This window comes from Orcinus orca, chromosome 2 (assembly GCF_937001465.1).
Source record: "Orcinus orca chromosome 2, mOrcOrc1.1, whole genome shotgun sequence".
Taxonomy (NCBI): Eukaryota; Metazoa; Chordata; class Mammalia; order Artiodactyla; family Delphinidae; genus Orcinus; species Orcinus orca.
The window spans coordinates 195,239,767-195,262,072 of NC_064560.1; positions in this window are offsets into that span (position 1 = coordinate 195,239,767).

The following is a 22,306-nucleotide window of genomic DNA, read 5'->3' on the forward strand; positions in this document are numbered from 1 at the left end:
GGACTTGAATTAGGTCATGAGGTCAGAGCTCTCGTGAATAGGATCCGGGCCTTTATAAGAGCCCCCTAAGAGCTCCCTTGCCTTTTCCACCATGGGAGGACACAGCGAAAGATGGTACAAATGAGGAAGAGGGTCCTCACCAGATATCGAATCTTCAAGCACTTTGATCTTAGACTTCCAGCCTCTAGAACTGTGAGAAATAAATTTATGTTGTTTATAAGCCACTCAGTAATACTTTGTTACATCAAAAGAGCTAAGACATTCCTCAGTCTATATAGTGATAATATCAGAAATCACCTAAATTTTTTTTTTCAAGATTAAGGACATTCTCTCTACAGAAAAGAATGCTGGAAAAAAAAATCATCTCTTCTCTAATGCAAAAGGAAAATTATATTCATAACCAGAGCCAAAGGCTTAGAGACACATATTTTCATATCTGCTTTTATGTCTATTCTGATTTTAAATAAGCCCTTTTTTCATAGCATGAAACAGTAGCACAGAGCCAGGTTTCACCATGTTTGTAAATGGGTCCATAATCTACCGTATGCTGTATTCTGTCAAGTTTTCAACAATCTCATGTTTTTCTCTTTTCTTATATCCTTTGAGGGACATCGGCAAATCCTTTGGGAAGCTGGGATGTTACCTTGGGTAATTGATAGGGAGGCAACCTGCTGGGGGAGAGACTTCCATATCCTCAACAGTTTACTTATTGTTGGGACAGGAAGTTATTCCTTTCGGCATTAAGAAACTTCTCTCATGGCTCTCTTAATGCAGAACATTGAAAAGTTAAATTCTTGAGTGTCATCGTTGGTATTCTAAATAGAGGGAGATCATAAATTCACACGTAAGCCCTGTTTATCGAGTGCTTCTTCAGGCAAAGCACCTTCTCAGAAGTGTCTGATCCATTATACCATTCAATTTCTCCACAAAATTTCATAGATGAGAGATCTGGATCTCAGAAAAAGTTCAGTGACAAGCCCAAAGTCACAAGGATGTAAATTTATCCTCAGGCTTCTTGAGTCCCTGATTCTAACTAAAATCCTCCTTCCACCAATATGTACTTATGTAAACATAAGACATAATAATGAGAACTTGGATATATTTCTTCTTAAGAGTCAAGGTATGGAAAGTCTTATTTCTCTAGAGCAGTATTTTCCTAAACTTATCTCTATAGAATGTTAGTTTTGCTATGAATTTGTGAAAAAAGCCTTCTCTTAGACAAGTTTGGGAGATTCTGGTTTAAACAACATTAAGTCAATTTCTTTGCTGTGGACATTCAGAAAGCTTTTAATACACTGTTGTGCACTGTGGATTGCCAGGTTGTTAAATTTGTTGAACAAATATGTATTATGTGCAGGGCAGTGTTGGGGGCCCTGGGAAAAAAATGGTAACTACACCCCACAAAATTTCTATCAGAATGGAGCAATGTTGATCAAGTAATTAACACATCGGCTCACTTCTCTTGCTATTCTAATTGCCTTTTACTTCTCCCTCAATGATTTTCTGTCCCAAAACATCTATAGGCATTCAGATCTATTATTATTATTATTATTTTACAGATACTGAGATTTTAACCTCTTTGAGGCCATGTGACTACTTCTTATACCTGTTCAACTCGTAAGTACCTATCACAGGAGCTTACAGAGCAGACTATACATTAAATTTATTTGGTGGAACTTTACAATAGCAGTTAAGAGCACAGGTTTAAATCCTGTTGTTTCCACTTGCTAGCCATATCAGGTACATTAGTTAATGTTTTTAAGTCTTCATTTCCACCTCTGTAAAATATGGATAAATACAAACATTTAATAGGGCTCTTGGGAGTGCCTCGTGTGTGCCTGGTACACACTAAGAGATGGCCACTTAATGAGGTCTCCTTGAACTCCCTGCTCAAAAGTGCAATTTCCTTCAACCCCCATGCCCAGCACTTCCTAACGCCCAATGCAGCTCCATTTTTTATCACAATTCTTATCACCTTCTACCATACTGTATGCTTTATTTCATTATTATGTCTGTTCGTTGTGCATCTCCCCCATTAGCACATTAGCCCCAAGAAGAAGAGAACTCCATTTTGTTCATTGATGTATCCCATGGATCAAGATAAGAGCTGGGCATATAGAAGGTGCTGCATTAATCTGGACAAAGGCTAATTGTTTTTCAAACAAGGAAAGAGCAATTGCCTCACAGGGGCAGCCTTCTGGGTCTCCAGGGTGAATGAGCAAAGACCAGAGTAGAGAAGAGCTGTAAGTATTTCCAAGTCTCCAGAACCGCCTATAGTTAAGAACTAATAATACTTACCTGCCCCTCTACTATAGGTAGATATTATTGAGACTGCATTATGGTTGAGAAAACTAAGAATCAGAAGGAAAGGCTAAATAACGTGCCCAAGTCTATGGAATGAGTTCCAGGCCTTGGACTTTAAAAGCCATGCAGTGCCATGCTGTCCTGAGTGTTGATGAAATGGTAGCAGTAAGCAGACGTGGGAGAGAAGAGTGAAGACGGATGATGACAAGGGACCCACCTATGTGATCAGTGGGAAAATGTTTTAAAAGCAGCACCAGGTTGCCTCTGATGATGGCTGCATGCTCCCTTTTATCAGGCTCTTGGTATTTGGCTGTGTTCGGTAACCTGTAGGAGATAGTAAACCCAAGACATCACACGTGAAAAATCAATACCCACGTCAAAACTCTTTTGCTAGGGAAGAGCCATCCTTTTCAAGCACAGTTTGCTGGCTACAAAGTAGTATTTCTAAAGCCTTATTCTTGGCCTGGGATGCCCAGAGCAATCGCCCACCCTGCTGGCTCACTGCGAGTGGGGAAGGGCTCTCTGTTACCACGTTCTTTGTTTTATCCTCTTCCCAATGAGGCAAAGAGAGTAATTGCTAAGTCACCAAAGTCTGCAGAGATTTATCACCAGGTGCCAATGCTTGCTGATAGTTCAAGACATCCTGATCCTAACAGAGTCCATGACAAAGCATTAAGCAGGAAGCCCGGGAAGGTAAGGATGAGTGCAGGGCGGGGGAGCTGGCACCAGGTAAAGATGAAAAATGCCTCTCTGGGAGATTAATCTTTCCTGCAGTCCACTGTTAAAGTAATAAAAGGTTTATGATTCATTTCTTCCTTGATAATGGAGGAGACAATTAGTAATTACTGGATTTATGGTATTTGTTGTGTTAACTCAACCAGTAAAGTATCCAGCAAACTTGTGCGTTGAAGCACCCTTGTTGTAGAAAAACACGATGAAAGCTTTAAAAGAGAAAGCAGCTGCGTCATGCATCACATACGTTTATTTACAGACAGGAGGAGGATTGGACAATGAAGATCTGGGGCCTAAAGATTCTTAGCCTTTTCACCCCTCTTTCCTCACGTTATTCCTTCCAGAATTAATTCAAAGAAATAAAATCCAGCCTGCAAGGCTACAACTTTGCTTTAATTTGCTTTCTCAGGAAGATCTGTGCCCTCTTCCAGAGCACCATGGGTTACCCCTCTAGGGTCACTGGAACGTGAATTTTACATGTATTTGTGTCACTGTTTGATTGATGCATCTCCCACCTTAGGCTAAAAGGAACCTGAAGTCAGTGGCTATCCCCCTGACACTTCCCGCCTCCCCTGAGCACAGTGTAAGGCACATCGCTGGTGACCGGGGAATTTTGTGGAGTAAAATGGATGTCTTTAAAAGACTCACCCCGTAAAGGTTCCACAGCTTCAGAAATGTTCAGGGTGAATGCTTTAATTCAGTAAGTATGACCATGGGTGTGTAGCTTAGGGAAAACTCTCTAAATACTTGACAATAGAATTATTTAGGCAGATCACAGTGGCTATCAGGCCACATTAAAATTACAATATACAAATACTGTAGAAATACAGTAACATTCTTACAAATGATATTAAATGGTTAAAGTAGATTATAAAAACCTATACTTGGAATAGGTATGCACAGGCATTAAAACCAAATGCTAGGGGCTTCCCTGGTGACACAGTGGTTGAGAGTCCGCCTGCCGATGCAGGGGACACGGGTTCGTGCCCCGGTCCGGGAAGATCCCACATGCCGCGGAGCGGCTGGGCCCGTGAGCCATAGCTGCTGAGCCTGCGCGTCCGGAGCCTGCGCTCGCAACTGCAGAGGCCACAACAGTGAGAGGCCTGCGTACTGCAAAAAAAAAAAAACAAACAAATGCTAGCCCAAGTGCTTAAAATATAGTATATGCTTTATAAATATTTGTGGAATAAATGTAAAAAATACAGAAAAATGAACACTGGTATTAAGACAGCAAGAGTACATATGTGTATGAGTTTAATTAACATTTATATTGTAAAGCTATGTCAATTAAAATAAATGCTTAAATGAGTGACATTTAGCTGGATATTTCATTATCTGTCTCCCATTTTGTTTTACAACTGTAGTTAACTATTGGGTCCCCTTATTGAGAAGGTTAACTTATATAATTTGGAAGAAGGAAACTGACAATTCTTGGCCCGTGCTATGTACTTTGGTTCCTGTGACTTCACAGTTTAGTCATCTCACTCTCCCCAGCGGAGAAGGTCATTTTAAGCATAATCTCACTCCTTGTTTTCCTCTCAATGTTGAAACACAGTGGGTCTCAAGAGTCCACTAAGTTTGGGAAGAATAACCCCACATTCAGAATTTCAGTTCCCTCCCTCAAGAACCAAGTGAGAAACAAACTCAATTTACAGTCAAGTAATTTTCCCAAGGTCAAACCATCATGATGACACCCTTAGGGCATATACATTTTTGCTTCCATTGAACCTGAAGATTCCTCAAGTCACACTTTGAATGGTTGGAGCACTGCATGTTTGAAAGTAAAAATTGTGACCTTTATTTTTGAAAACTCATGAGTGGGACAGAGGGAGATAAACAAGGAAAATAAGCTGATTTATTGAATGTCAAACTGACCCAAGAATAGAGTGGTACATTCCCCATCCTGATTTACGTGGTTAAAAATGGCTGTTTAAACAATCAACTTCCACTGGCCTTGGCTAGGGTCCTCTGAGGCGCATGAACTTGGCTGTTAAAGTCATTATGCACCAACTGTGGCCCATAGGCTAAGTCCTGTTGGGCAACAATAGAGAAACACATTAACAAATATGTCTGTCAAAATGCTACAGTTTTTACAGAGTATTGAGTAGAGTTCCCTGTACTATACAGTAGGTCCTTATAGTGGGAAGCAGCTGCATCGCACAGGGAGACCAGCTCAGTGCTTTGTGACCACCTAGGGGGCGGAATAGGGAAGGTGGGAGGGAGATGCAAAAGGGAGGGGATATGGAGATATATGTATACATATAGATGATTCACTTTGTTATACAGCAGAAACTAACAGAACATTGTAAAGCAATTATACTCCAATAAAGATGTTTAAAAAAATAGTTATCTATTTTATACATAGCAGTGTGTCTATGTCAATCCCGATCTCCCAATTTATTCCTCCCCTCCTTTCCCTCCTGGTAACCATAAGATTGTTTTCTACATCTGTGACTCTATTTCTGTTTTGTAAATAAGTTCATTTGCACCATTTTTTTAGATTCCACATATAATTAATATTATATAATACTTGTCTTTCTCTGTAATGACCTATATGGGAAAAGAATCTAAAAAACAGTAGATATATGTAGCAGAGAGAATTTTAAATCTCATTTTTCAAGGAAGAAAATAAAGATCACAGAAAAAGTTCAAATTTGAGCACCCGTTAAGCTAATGAAAACAAGAATGCATTTCATTATCCCCAGACCAGCTTCAGTGACGCTGCTTAGCTTGGCACAGGTAGACTGAATCTTGGTGTTTTAGTAACCTTTAATTATGAGTCTGAGTCATTGGAATGTTTCCTGAATAAAGGAAAAAAAGAAATGGATTTGATTGCTCCTAGCTCAGGCAACAAGAAAGTGGACGTTAAGGGAACCAGAGCTTGAGCACATCTGTGACTTCGTTTTAGTTCTTGCAACACTGTTGGGAGGTAGATGTAAGAAGATGGAGAACCAGAGGGAGTTAGTCTGGCTTTACACAGTTCCATGCCTAGCAAATGGCAAAGATGTATTTTGACCCAGATCTGTCTGCCTTCACACTTTGTGTCTTTCTCTTCCAGCTCCAAAAGTGAGCTCTTGAATGCATTTCAGCTCTCTCTATGATGCAGTCTTTTCCGCTCTGTCCTGGAAGTCCTAGCAGTGCTATGGGCTTCCAGATTCCTCTATCCTGATGTTTCAGACTCCAGGTTGCCCAGCTACCTGCCTTTCAAGTGGAGTGAAGCTCAGCTCAACCTAGTACGGTTGTCTCAAATTCTCAGTTGACTGTAACAGAGGTCACGAAAGCGCTTTTTCAAGTGAAAGTCACTTTAAATGAAAGTTCATTCATTTTAAATGAAGTGATGGGTAAGAACATGAGAATTGGTGTTCAGAACCCTTCTTATGCCCTTTTCCATGTTTTTTTCCTAAGTTCTTTAGACCCCCTTGAGTTTCAATTACCCCCTCTAAAATGATTAAAAAGCTTGGGATGTGGAAAAAAGGGAAGCCTTGTGCACTGTTGGTGGAAATGTAAATTGGTACAGCCACCATGGAAAACAGTGTGGAAGTTCCTCAGAAAGTTAAAAAATAGAACTACTGTATGATACAGCAGTTCCACTTCTTGGTATTTATCCAAAGGAAATGAAATCACTGTCTCAAAAAGATATCTGCACCCTCATGTTTATTGCAGCATTATTTACAATAGCCAAGAAATGGAAACAACCTAAGTACCATCAATAGATGAATGGATAAAGTTGTGACATATATATAAAATATTATTATATATTATAATAATATATATAACATAATACATATAATATATATTATATATACATATATTTATATATATATATACACACATATATAAATAACATAATTCAGCCATAAAAAAAGGGAATCCTGCTATTCATGCAACATAGATGGACCTTGACAGCATTGTGCTATGTGAAGTAAGTCAGACAGAAATACAAACACTGTATGATCTCATTTATATGTGTTACTAAAAAAATCAAACAAACAAAAATAAACAACAACAGAAAACCCTAACTCATAGATACAGAGAATAGACTGGTGGTTGCCGGAAGTGAAAGTGGGGATGGAGGGCAAAATAGGTGAAGCTGGTCAAAAGGTACTGAAAAAAGAAAGCATGGAAAGTGATTTAAATGGTTCCTTGCCCATAGTTTCTACTTTTTCATCTACTATTAGAGATGACTTTAGACCTTAGGCTACCAAATCTTTACTTTTCTGCGCCTCAGAGGCCTGATTTTAATGAAATGCTTTTTTGTTTTTTTGCACAAAAATTGCTCTAGTGGATTAACACATATCTGTGTCTTTAATATTGTTCAGTTGAAGAAACACAGCCCAAAATGTACAGGTGATTTTGCCAAATGTCGTTCCAAAGAGTCTGAAACAGACGTGGATCCAGACATCCCAAGGTCCTCCAGCCCAACTAGGAGCCCTGGGGGCTTAGGGAACCCCCTCTAGACCAGACGTGTTTGCCCCCTGCTCTCACAGGCCTTTGGGGGCATTGTTTATGCCGTCTCACCCCAGGCCCCAGACTATCCTTTTTGCTTTGCTGGTGTAAATACCATTCCCAGCAAAGTACAGTCAAGTCTGGAGAAGCTGCAGAGGGGAAAAGTTAAAAGCCAGTTCTTTCCTCCTTTGAAATTTTATGTGCTGAAATGTGAAATACACTGTTAGAAAAGTAACACTTTTACGGGGCCTCCAGCAACAGAACATCCTAGAAACAGTCCAGGAGCAGGTAACGGTGAACGCCCTGCCAGTAGGCTCCCACACCTTCCCTGGAAGTCTACACATCTCTTCTCAAGTTCAGAAACACGCCCGCCCCTTGGGGAGAGGGTCACACTAGCTACTTTCTCATTCAGACTTGGGGACCATGAGAACTCAAAGCATACAACGTGTTGGCAGAGAACCTGGAAATGGGCTCCAGGAAGCCCGTGTCAGGTTGCCTCCTCTGACGTTATAAAAATAACTCTCTCCCCTGAGCCTCGTATGTGAGCAAAGTAGTTCAAGTGATGGATTTTCGTGTCAGCTTTTTAAATCCAAATGAGAAAAACATCCCCAGTCTGATTTGGGGTGTGTGTGTGTGTGTGTGTGTGTGTGTGTGTGACAAGGAAGAACAGTGGCAATGATGCAAATGCCAAGTGGGGAGTAGAAACTGATGGAGCAGACATGACCCTCTTGGCTGTGGTCTCCCCTGTCATTTGACAATTTAACAGACAAGGACTTGCTCCAATCACAAAAGTGGAAAATGATGAAATCAGGAATAAAATTAAATTACAATTTACAAACTGAGTTGTATATGACCCAAAGCTCTGTGCCCTAATCACTATGCCATCATTGTATCTTTTGAATCATAACATTTTAGTGCTACAGGGGGCCCATCACAAAAGCTGTCTGGTCCAACTCTGCAAAAATTCCCTTTCCAGTATCCCTGTACCTAAAGTCTCCCTGGAGTCCCTGCAGGGGTGGAGACACCACCTGTGACCCTATAAGGTAGCTGACTGTTAACACATCCATCCTTATTCTGGACCCAGACCCACCTCCCCATTCTATCATTCTGAGTCACAGGGTAAGTATATATCTCTTAGCCACAAAGGCAACAGACGTTTGATTCATTCATCCACTAACTACTTATTGGGCTCCTGCCCTGTGCCAGACTCTGGGTGTGGCTCTAGAGACTTAGTCCCAGACAGAAAGAAACAGTCCCTGCCTTTATGGATTTCAGTGGTTCAGTATTTCAAGATACATCTCTTACTCCGAACATGGACTCAAGTCTGCTGGACAAGGCCGGGATCTATTATCAGAGAAAGGAAGCCTGTAGGGTGAGGGCTGGTCTCCAAGTTAAGGAAAAAGCTCAGTTGTAGGAATGTTCAGTCAAAGTTGCCCACTGGCTGAACTAGAATTTTTTTGAAAATTACCAACTTAAATGAGGCTTGACTGCAACGCTACAGAGAACCCAGTGGGCTGGGTTCACAAGGAAATTATATGAGGCCACTTTTTAGGGAGAGGAGGAGAAGTGGAGGCTGGCAGCCGGGTCAGCTTTGGCAGCATCATTTCTACTCATCGGGACGCTCTCTTCGTTGCCTACACTCCATTCCCTCCAGCGCTGGGTTTGCTTTTCCCATCCTCTCCTGGACTCCTGTGGGAAGATCGAGGTAAGTGGCAGTGCATCTGCAATCTTAGCTGTCTTCAAGACACTTAGTCTTGACCCCACCAGCATCCCCCAAAGTCCATAAACTAACCTTCTCTTGAAGCCCTGCTAATCTGCAGAGACTTTTACCTCCATCCAGAGGTTCTACATAAAGGGGAAGAAGTCTCTGCTCAGATGGTCCTGCAGCAGATCCTCTCCCCAGTGGGTGGAGAGCTTGTCCATCCACTGCTGATGCCCCTTGGGACAAGAAGGGATTAATCCAATTAAGCAATTAGACTTAATTAAACAATTAACCAATTAAGAGCAGAAGGGAGTCCCTGCTTACGACAGAGGAATAGCCTTTCTACTGTTGCGGAGAGATGAGAGAAAATAAATATTTCCTTTGAGCCTGGGGAAGCACAGGGGAGTTTTCCCAGAATCCACAGATGTAACACCTTGGGAGGCAGAATAGGAGATGGCCAACTGCCTCTACTGGTCCAGTCAACAAATATTGCTTAAGTACCTATTATATGTCAAGCAATGTACCAACCACTATTCTGGCTCTCTCAGATTTTAAAGTCTAGCAGAGAAGCTATGCATTAAGCAAATAGTCACATAATTAATCAATTGATTGGCTACAAGTGAGATCAAGATTTTGATGTATAATGAATGGATGCTGTGTGCATGTTGTTATCAAGGAGGGCTTCCTGGAGGAATAAAGAACTGAATACCTGAATAGGAATAATCAGTAATTATCATTCTTTGATTTACTTGTGGGTAAATCAAAGAATGCATGAGAGTCCAAGGTGAGACCAAAGGTAGACTATGTTGGCCTCAGTGGGATAGCCCAGAGGCCCCCATCTGGTCAACTAGAAAAAATGTCCAGAGAAGAGGCATGAGGAGTACAGGTCTGCCATGCCAACTGGAGAGGACAGGCCTGTCCTCATCTTCCAGGAATTAGCACCACATGGTAGGAAGGACACTACCTTCTCAAGCCAGCACACTTGAGTTTGATTCCTAATTCCTCCATGTTTCAGTTGTGAGACCTCAATTAATTTAGGCCAAATTCTCTCATTTTCATTGTCTGTAAGATGACCATAGTTACTTCTTTCCCAGAAGCTTGTTGAGAAGATTAAATCAGTCAATGTATGTAAAGGCTAGTTTTGTACTGTCCACTGAAAGGGCCTGGAAATAGTGAGACCCAGTAGCAGTGAGCACTCCTAGAACCCAGATTTTGGTTTCTAGGTATCATCCTCCAACAAAGCAAATCAGTCTGGAGAAATGGTTGATTCAAGGACTGGTGCAAGGAAAGTGCATGATGAGCCCAGATCATCTTGTGGTCCCTAAAAAATAAGGACATGTTCAAGAAAAGACGGGGACTTCTTAAATGGACATAGGAACCAACATGAACTTTGTCCTAATGGCCAAACTAGAACAATTTAAACAATAGGATATATAATGATAGTGATGGACTCTAACCCATAGGACAAAACCAGAACCCATGAATCCATACTGATATAAATATTTGAATAAATAAATACATGGAGGGGAAGGGAAAATTCTTCCTTATAAAAGAATCCCAATTTAGAAATATATAAAAAATAATGTAAATTTTTTAAAAATCACCTTTGTCAAACACTGTAGTAAAAAGTGTTTCACTCAAATCCTCAATGTATGCTAAAGTAGTGGGTGAAAGAATGATGAGAGACAGGATATTTACATAGTCTCAAAATCTGATGCCATGAGACCTTCACTGATTGTAATAGAATAAAATTAGTGACTTTTTTAGTAGAGAGATCTGGCAGATGCCACTTGAGCCCAGTGACCAAAGTGATCAGAAGTGAGACACATTTATCTCAGGGACACTTGGTACTGAGAAGAGAACTAAATCACTTTTCTCGTGTTTCTGCAAAAAATGTATAACTTGAATCTAATGAGGAAACATAAGACAAACCTAATTTGAGACAAAACCAAATCTACAAAATAACTGATCAGGACTCTTCAAAAGTGTCAAGGTCACGATAAACGGGGAAAGACTGAGGGAAGATGGCTGCAGATTACAAAGATAAAAGGACATGGCAAGCAAATGCAGTCTGTGATCTAGAATTGGATTCTAGAACAGAGGAAAAGGGAGATGGACAGTCTTTGAATGAGATCTGTAGATTCCTTAATAGTAGTATGTGAATATTGATTTGCTGTCTTTGATCACTGTCTTGTAGGTGCGAATATTTGGGGTAGTTGGGTAAAAGGTGTATGAGAATTGTGTACTCTCTTTTGCAACCCATGTATAAATCTAAATTCTCTCAAAATGAAATCTTTAACATTTTTAATTAAAAAGGGAAACAAACTAGCTTCGTATTCATCATATGAAAAGGTGCTCAACAAATGGCATTTATCATTATTATTAACAGGAAGGATTGATTTCTGGAGGAATCTTCAACCTACTGTCCCTGAGAAAGAAACCTTGGCCTCTGAAGGGCAGAGCCAGGAGGCAAAGTTGTTTTTGTAACTGCTGCAAACTTCAAGGCTGTTGAGTGACTGGGGAGAAGAAAAAATGTGCTGGATTCTGGAAAGAATGGCCCCCTTTCTTTTCACAGAGAAGAAAAAAGTACAAACAACAAAATTCAGAGAGACAATAAGTCTTCTTCAGCCTGTTGCTATCAGCCAAGCTATTGTTAAGGCCTGAGAGCTCAGGGCCACAGCCTGAAAAGAGATGCAACCTCCTTCCTTCCTGGTCGATGCACTTAGAATCCCATTGTCTCTGGAAGAAATAAAACCCAGGGCCGAGAGAGGGCAGAGCCTGCTGCACACCTGTGTGGGGAAAGTTCAGAAGAGGAGCACCTCCACCCTGGAACTGACGTAGGGCCTGGAGCCAGCAAAGGCAGGAGGTGCCACTCCCCTCCTGTGACCTCAAGTTGACCTTCCTTTTGTTAAAAACAATGTGGGCTCCAAGGATGTCATCCTGATGTGATCATATATTTGATCCTGGGAAAGTAGGGAGGCAGATGTTTCAGGGGCCACCTTGGAATTAGGCTCCTGCCCCGCCTCAAACAATTGATTGTCTCCTGGCAGCTCTCAGAATAAGAATAAATTCGAAAGTACTTAGGAGGCTCACAGGGCTTCTGATCCAGCCTCAGTGCCTATCTCTTCCTCCTTGAATATTATGCTCCAGGAATAAGAAACTGCTTACAGATTTATGTGCACATCTTAAAATCCCATGCCCCTGTGACATTTCAGTTCAGAAACCACCTCTTCCTAGAAGTCTCTCTCAATACCTCATTTCAACCACTCTGAAGAGTATAAATCATTCCCTGCTCTGTGGGTACTTCCCTACTTCCTGTGGTACACGCACCTCAGCATTATGATTCATTTGAATGTCTGTCCACTCCAGACTGTGAGGTCCTTGAAGGAAAGGACCTAGATCAATTCTGCCCCTGTGTCCCCAGTATTTAGAATAGTAGTAGAGACTACAAGTGTTTTCTAATTTCAACTGAGAAGTGCTTGAGTATTGAATGCATTGGCATTTAATGAACAGTCTTTTCTGGTGCACACATTAGTTGTTAAAATTTATGTATTGATCAACTATAAATTCAAATTTCCCTATTTCCCAAATGATGAAGTATTTGAAATGAAATGTTTATAAAATTTAATGAAAATATGACACATTATTTTAAAATGCCTAATAAAGAGGAAATATTTCACATTTAAAGATATCATTCATTACTGTCCATAAAAATACATCTGCTCAAATTGATTTCTCACTTTCTGTGAATAGCTTGTTAAAAGTAATTGACTGCAGTTTGATGTAATATTCTTACATCACAGGGTGAATAGGACTGACATTACTGATTTTTATTCTTGCAGGATATTTGGTTCTTTCCAAAATAGTCACTGAGTCATGTGGTCCACATCGAGGGTCCCTTGATAATCAGTCCTGTCCAAAATGTTCATGGAGACATTTGGTCCATGATTTGTTAAATAATGCAAACATTTAACTTCATTAAAATTTGCTATGGCAGGCTTCTAATGCATTGTCCATTCTGTGATAGCCATTCAGTACCAATGTACAAACATTCCAAGTTTCCGGTGGAAATCTTGGAGCTTATGGTCTCCTGCCTCTGCCACAGTTTTCACAGACGTACACTCTCTCAACCTAATCCATTAGGTCATCCACCTTTTCTTCTGCATTCTCCACAAGGTATTCAAAAGTTTCATTTACATCTTCCAAACTCACAAATCGAAATCCAAACAACATGGATACACACTTACGGGTACTGCCATCTGTTGTCATATACTTGCCTGTTAGACCCAAAGAAGATATTTTTCACCACAGTGATTGTGAAAAATGAAACAAGCATATGTGTGTTTTCCTTTGCAGCCCTAAATATGAATCTCCATGAAATTCTGATGTAAAATAATATTTTACCCGAAGAATTTTCTGTAGTCAACTTTATTTTGAGTGTAAAGCAAAATAAATATACTGTCAGATATTCAAGGTCTCAGAACAAAAATAAATCTCAACCTAATCAACACCAAAAGAGCTTCAAATTATGATCAACAAAATTAGCTAATTAAAACAGAAATCCATAGGCAACAGAAATACATGCAAGTTCTCTGAATGGGTACAATTTAACTCACATACCCTCTATTATGAAAAGAAGTTTAGAAAGATACACTAGAGTCAACTAATAATTTATTAATGTGATTATGGAATTTAACACACATGTCAAAAATAATTCTGGAAAGAGTCACTATGCAATTTAAAACAATTTCCCATCTCATTAAATAGTGTTTCCATCTACCCACTTATTCATGGCAGAGATCAGGAAGCCATCCTTACCAGCCTTATTCAAATATTTACCAAGTCTTGTTTAAATTAGGTCCTAATTACCTTCCTTATCCATTAATTTCTTTCTACCCCGACTGTCACCTCACCTGGCCACCATCATGTGTTTGGTGGACTTTTACATCTTCCCCACAAGTCCCTCTGCCTGGGGTCTCTCCAACCACCATTCCCTGTAGCTGGATTGATTTTTCTAAGGCAGATATATAAGTCCCTCCCATAAACTCTTCAGTGGTTTCAGCTGGCTCTTGGAGAAAGGTCCACATTTTTGCAGCACCAACCCTTTGCTTCCCAATCCTGCATTCATCCATTCATTCATCTGTCTGCTCACTCTTTGATGAATTAAACTTCTGCATATGTGATACTGCCTGTTCACCAGAGACTACACCAAGCACTGAGGCTTATATGAGAAAACACTAAATAATAGCTCCTGCCCTTGACGATATACAGTCTCTGGGCGGGGGTGGGGGGGCAGACCAGCAGGGACATGAGCTAATAATTTAATAAATGCTATAATGTGTGTTTACGCATTTGGCCACAGTAGTGTGAGGAGAGGGTTGTCTGGGAAGTTTTCTCTGTGGAGATGGGCAATGGCAAAAAGTTTGGAGAACAAGGAACCCTGTGCACTCAGAGAAGGGGATGGGGTGAATTCGAGAAGCAGGTGGGCACCAGATTGAAGGAGACACCAAACACCATTCTAGAAGGTTGGGCATTTTTTTGTAGTCAACAGTGATCCAGCAGAAGTTTTGTCATCAGGGGAACCTTCATAATCAATTTACCTCTGATCAACCCATTCTTTCAAAGTCCTTTTTGTCACTTGCTTGCTAAACCCTCTTTGGAGAGACTGATATATGTCTCTTTTCCTAAAATGACTGAGTATTTAAGCCCTGTTGACTTTCAACATATTTGGAAGCTGCTTGCCACAAAATTGAGGGTTGAAATAGTCCAGAGATGGTAGAAGAGGCTGGGAGAGGAGCTGTCCCAAAGTCACCTTGTCATTATATTCTATGCAAAGTGATTGGGAGGGTCCAGTAGAAATCCAAGCACTAAATTAGACTAGAAAAGGGATTTTAGTGCTTGTTTTTACAGCGACTGTGACTGCATATGCCTTGATTGACCTAACATGTCACCGGCTAGCACCGCTGTCACGGAGAAGAGGGGACACTGCTGCAGTGTTTGATAACTGATTTAATACGAGTCAGACATCCCTCTGTTGCCCTGGGTTCATTATGCTCTATCACCTTAATAAACGTCCTCGTCCTCTGCCTATTCAGCCGTGGCTTGGTTCTCTGACTTGAATTGTTTGGGACAGCAGGGTCTCTCGTGAGTGACTTGTCGAGTTATATCATGGTACCTGACCTACTTTATACAGGTCTCAGACTGTCGTGCAAGCAGCGCGAGCCCCATAAATGTCCTCTGGACCTTTGGGAGAGACAGCGTAGACTCAGAGTCCCAGACGGGATTCTCAGAATCGGCTCTCCTAACCCTACCCTTTCCCCACCTTTTATACACAACGCCCAGCAGCTCCATCATTGAAGACTGGCCAGCTGGCTGACACTCATGCATGCATCCCTGATAATGGGCAACTTCCATCCATTCACTCAACAAATATTTATTGGTCACTGGTTCTGGGCCAAACCTTGCCTTAGGTATTGGCAGTATAATAGGACAAGATAGGCATTGTCTCTGCCAGTCCAAGCAACACGGACAAGATAGGCATTGTCTCTGCCAGTCCAAGCAACACTCTAGGTAGTTAATGCACGATTGTGTAAGCTCAGCTGTAAAGGGACAGCGTGGAGGATGATGGCAATATGGCAGAGGGATTATACTTAGGCAGAGATGTTAGAGGATGATTTCTGGAGAAGAGATTCTAAAGTAAGGAGCTGGAGGATAGGGAAGTCCCTGGAGGTCCAGTGATTAGGACTCCACCCTCTCACTGCTGAGGACCTGGGTTCAGTCCCTGGTCTAAGAGCTAAGATCCCACAAGCCACACGGCACAGCCAAAAAAGAAAAAAAAAATAAAAAATAAAGAGCTGGAGGAGGGGGATAAATTTGTCTTAAGCAAGGGGTTGGTGGGGGAGGGATTTGCAGCAGAGGAAACTAAGTGCAAATTCCAAGTGAACAACGAAATCTTGAAGGATTGTAAGACTAGGATTCGAAAGCAAGAGAGTTGTGTGTTCTGTACCCTGTAGGGTCCTATGGGCCATATTAAGAAACTTTGTCTTTGCACTTAGAACAGTGGGAAGAGTTTTAAGCAAGAGGATGACATGACGAGAATGGCCTTTGATGATTTTTTTGCCAACTAAAAAGAAATCTTCTGATCGAATTGTTACTATAGGCAATTTTTGTTTTCCTGTGTTGCACAGAACACCACAGTGGTTGGGGCCAGGCACCACTAAATGTAAATCCTAACTTGATCTCTTACTAGGTGAATCATCTGAGGCAAGTTTCCTATCATTTCAGAGTCTCTTTTTTCTTACTCATCCATTTACTAATTTACCTTTATCTGACTGAGCAGATAATCACGCAGGGTGGATCAGAATTGGCACAGCCAGTGTTTTCAAAAGTTCCGCTGGGAAAGTTCATTTTGATTCAAACACAAACAGTTCCTAAATACCTACTGTTCCCAGAGCTCCAGAGATTGGAAAATAAATAACATATCAGCTCTGCCCCCGGGACCTCACTGAGAGAGGTCACACATGGGAGGCTAGTGGTCCAGATCCACCAAGCAGAGGTGTTCTGTTTGGCTGGCTCAGAGCAAGACAGTGAATTGGAAATAGGGCATGTGCTATCTAGATCCTCAGAGGTTCCACCACTCCCCATATCCATAACTACGATTCATCACCTTTCTGGCCCAGGGAGGTGTTTGAATCTGTGACCCTGGACAGGTAGTATTCACATAGAAGGAAGCACAAGTTGCTGTGTGAGCAGAAAAAAGAGAAAGGGAGAAAGTGCAGTAAAAACAAACAAAACATATGTCCATGCCACTCTCTCACTTTGTCACAGCTTACCCTTCCCCCTCTAGAGGGGTGCGATAAGGAGGGTGGGAGGGAGGGAGACGCAAGAGAAAAGAGATATGGGAACATATGTATATGTATAACTGATTCACTTTGTTATAAAGCAGAAACTAACACACCATTGTAAAGCAATCATACTCCGATAACAAAACAAACAAAAAACAAAAACAAAAACATACAAACAAACAAACAAAAAAACCACATAGCAGAAAGGCACCAAAAGTATGTGGTCCTCCAAATGTGCGACTGTCCTAAATTTAAAGAGTCACAGCCTTGAGGCACCCAAGCCTGGCCTAGGTCTGTTGAGGAACACACTGCTACATATAAAATAGGTAACGAACAAGGACCTACTGTACAGCACAGGGAACTCTACTCAATACTCTGTAATGACCTATATGGGCAAAGAATCTAAAAAAGAATGGATATGTGTACATGTATAACTGATTCACTTTGCTGTACACCTGAAAGTAACACAACATTGTAAATCAACTCTACTCCAATAAAATTTTAAAAAACAAAGAAAAAGAGAACGTGAACACCCATGGTAACTTTACAGCTCAGGCCAGGAGAGGAAACTTGTGGATGTAAAAGAGGACAAAATATAAGCATGCCAAGTTCAAGGTGCAGGTGCCTTTACACTTGGTTTTCCTCCGTCGGCCCCTCTGCCTAGTTCTCTGGGCTTCTGCTTAGGCTGCACTTGGCCTGGGTAGCCCTCCATGACCCTGCAGATGGGGTGAAGGGCCTGCCCTCTCTGCTCACCCAGCAGGTGGGACCGTTGTGTATGCATTTCCCATGGCCTGTTTACGCCTCTGTCTTCCTGGGCAGCCTTGCCATTCATCCCGGAGGGCAGGGACAAAGTTGTTTCTGTTGCCATTGTTTCCTTTACTGCTTAGCAGGGTAAGACTTACTATTATGTGTGCAGAACAGATAAGAGATAATATTGAGGGAAAGAAGGATGCAGGACATACGTGTGATGTGGTGCTACCCCTTTCTAGAATAAAAGCTGAAAATAGCTCTAACAAGATAATCTTGAATGAGCTTAAAATCGGATTTGTTAATTGGTTTGTTCAACAAATTTTTACTGATCAAGGTTTGCAGTTTGGGAATACACTGTGGGAATATAAAATTATCTCAATCAGGCCAGCCTAATGGGATGCACAGAAAGCGGAGAGGGCAAGGGAGGAGAATATTATAGGAAGAATTTCCATAGGAGGTGACCATACAGCTGAATCTCTTAATAATCACAGAAACCGTATATTGACAGCTTTTCTAAAGACGAAAATCAACATAATTTATAGTACAATGTAAAGAGGTGAGCTAATCACACATGTGCAAGTAATCCCTTTGCAAGACAAGTACTCTGCAGGGCTATGATCCTACAATATTTCTGCAAAAGAGAACTTTAGAAAACAGCATGCCCTCAAATCACTTTGGGAGCTTGTTAAAAATGCAGATGCCTGGGCTCCACCTGTAGAGCTTCTTAGGCAGAGTATCTGGGGAAGGCCCAGGACCTACATCCAGGTGTTCATCAGAACACACGTCTGGAAACACAGCCTTCATGACTATGAAGTCAAGCTTCCTCCTTGCACAAAGGAGTAAACTCTGGCTTAGGTACTTACTCCATTCAGGCTGCTGCCATGAAAATATCATAGACCAGGAGGTTTATAAACAACAGAAATTTATTTCTCACAGTTCTGGAGGCTGGAAGTCCAAGATCAAGGTGCCAGCATGGTCAGGTTCTGGTGAGAGCTCTCTTCCTGGTTACCGACTTCTGACTTCTCCTTGTATCCTCACACGACAGAGGCAGACAGGGACAGCAAAGCTCTCTCGTGACTCTGATAAGAGCACTAATCCCAACATAGGGACTCTACTCTTGTGACCTCATCTAATCCTAGTTACCTCCCAAAGGCCCTACCATGACATTGAGGGGAGGGGGAGGGCTTCAGCTTATGAATTCGGGGGTGACACATTCAGTTCCTAACAGGTACTTTGTGTAACTTGCCCACGTTCATTTGATGCTCTGTGGCACATCTGGGGCTCTAACCTCAGATTCCCAGCTCAAAGCCATGTTCACTCTCCCGAAGAACAGTTAACTCTGTGATCTGGTCTACCTTTATCTATGAGCCAGATGGAGGGGATGTTACAGGGGAGAAATGAACAAATACATATTTAACATAGTGCTGCATGGGAAAAAAATGTATCCAACTTCTGTGATCCCAAAGGAAAGTGCTCTAGAAAAATCACCTCTTAATGCTGCTATTTATTCATTCCTGCATTCAGCAACAACAAAAAAACTGGCCCCCCTCTTCCCTTGTGGCCCCCTCTTCCCTTGTGGCACACTTCTATGGACAAAGAGGGATTTAATGATTTAGTGTGGAAAACTGAGACGTGAACGAGCAGCATGAAATTCCTAACACACAGAATAGGGAAAAGCACAGTCTTCCCAAACTGAAGATACCCAATTATCTTGCATTCACAGTGGTGGGGACATAGTGTATACAAGTCAGAGAGAGCATAGGACATTTAAGATTTACAACAAGTTGATCTAGGGCTGTTTAGCTCCAAAAGCAAAACAGGGTCTCCACTGAGTTACAAGTCCCTCATATCAGTGATCTGGGCAGAAGGTCTACTCTATACCAACCCATTCTTCTGAAAAGGTGTTGGAGGGTGAGGGTCGGGCCAGATGCAGGCTCTCTTGTTGATATTGGAGTCAGTTGGTCAATTGAGATAGAAAATGAATTTTTTAGAGTTGCTGTGTGGCTCTGCTAGTCCTAGCCCCCTCTGGGTACCTCTTAAAAGCCAGAAGTGGTCATTACTTTTGGCTTGCCTGTTTTGCACTAGTTTTCAATCAAGCATTTTCTATGTGCTGAGTGTCGTGCTGAGGACTTTATTTACATTATCTCATTTAATCCTCAAAACCATCTCCTTAAAGGTTGGTTCTGCTGTTTTACACATTGCAGATAAGAAAACTAAACTAGAAAAGGAAAGTGGCTTCCTAATATTGTATGGCTAGTAAATAACGGAATCACAATTCTAATCCAGACCTGGGGACCAACACACTAAGTTGTCAGTATTTTTGCTCATTTTCTCAACTCCTTTTGCTCTAAACATCCTAAGACTCGGTGACTAATGTTGGTCTTTTGCGTTGATGAGCCCTTTGAACTCTCCCCCAGAAGGCAGGCTTCAACTTCTGCCCCAGCTTCAAGCCCGGTGAATTCTCCTGACTTGATATTTCCCAGCTTCAGGTACGAGACCCTTTCCTCCAGACCCAGCACAAATCCTTGTCACTTGACTGACCTTAGGTATCTGCTGGGGGTGGGAATTAATTTGCATAAGAGTGTTATGAATAAATTAAGAATTCAGATGAATCATGAGTTTCTGACCAGGGACAAGTCTTGGGGATGTAAACATTTGTTAGTTCAGCTAAAGGAGAAGAATTGGAGTTCATGCATGCTTATTCTCAACTATGGCAAAGATGTGGGGCATTAAAAACCCACCAACTGTGAAGTAATTGCAAATATCAGGGAAATGAACTTCCGCAAGCATAGCACACAAAGAATTGGAATCCCACCTGTTGGATGGTGGAATGCCTGGACCTAATAGTCTCAGAAAACAAGATGACAGTATTTTACAGGCAGGCAAGAACCAACGCCAAAGTAAGATAGATGATAAATAGATATATATTGAAATATATTCCATAAGTTAGAAATTTAGAAAAAAGGTATCATGTCTTTTGCTTCTATTTCCAGAATATATGCAAACGTTTTCTGATTATAGTAATAACACCATCTTAAAATGAGATACTTAAAAGAATGCTGCTAACAATTCCTTCTCTGGTTGGCAAATAATAAAGATAATAACAATAGTAGTAGCAGCAGCAGCAATAACAATAATGAAAGCAGGTACAGTGACATCAGTAAGTAGGATTACACTGACGGCTCTAAATACAGGACTTTATTTAATCCTCCCAACCCTGTCAAATAGATGTTGACTAAACCCATTTCATTCCTCTCCTGGATACTCAGCTAAACTACATTTCCCAGATTTCCTGCAGTTAGGTTGGGCCATGAGATTCATTTCTGGCTATTGGAATATGGCTGAAAGTGACATGCACTATTTCCACTTGTCCTCTAAAAGCCATGCTGCACTCCTCTGTGCTCTCTCACTCTGCTTACTGGCTGGTCAGATGGAGAGAATCCACTGGGGCACTCTGAGTCCCTACAGCATGTCAAAGCCCCCAGAAGAACTGAGCCGCAGTCACCCACCAGCTCCAGGGAGTAGGATGTCCCTGTTCCACTTCCTGCTCTGCTCACCCCCATTGGACTGTGGTATGAGCAAGAACTATAATCGGTTTTATGGGATTTTATTTCTTGAGATCTGGGGGTTGTAGTACACTAGTTGCACTTCGTATTATTTTCCCAAATAACACATATTAATAAATTCATTTTGCCAGTAAGAAATCCAGTTTTGTTCAAAATCTTGCATCTGGTAACTGCAGAACCCAGGCCTGACAGGCTCCACCCCCATGCTCATTCCAGCACCTCAGACTGTACCACCATACACATGTGCCACCTACATGTTTCAGGTAAAATGACCAGGTCACACAACTTTGCCATCCCATCTGGGGCTCCTCCTGGAATTCTCAGTGGCACAAAGGGAAAGGCCTGAGGTCAGGGTTGCGGGATTCCTACGTGGCCAAGGATAATTTTCAGCTGGTCCATTACCAGAACCTCCTTTCCCTAGCTCTCAGGCCAGGTAATCGGCGGGTAAGTCCCAGAGAGAGGCCAGCCACACAGCATGCCAGTGGCACTGGATGCAGCTCAGGGAACATAGGACTCTTGGCAGGGAGATGTCACTGGGTGTGACACAGACTGATTTCTTGGAAGGACATACTGTGTTGCTATATCAGGGACAGAAAAGGTCATCTGTGTATGCAACACTGGGGTGTGTGTGAGTGTGTGTGTGTGTGTGTGTGTATGCAATATATATGCAAATATTGAGATGTGTGCATATATATTAATATATGTGTGTGTGTATATATATATGTATGAACACATATACACACACAATCAGCCTGGCCATAACATCATCATACCACATATAGTATGTATATAAGATGTTTATATATAACTATATATAAAAAAATATATATCATGTATTGGGTTGGCCAAAAAATTTGTTTGGGTTTTTCCATAACATCTTATGGAAATATAAATCTTATATATGGATCTATATTTTATATATATATGAAATTGTGTGTGTGTGTAAATATTATGTCCATGAC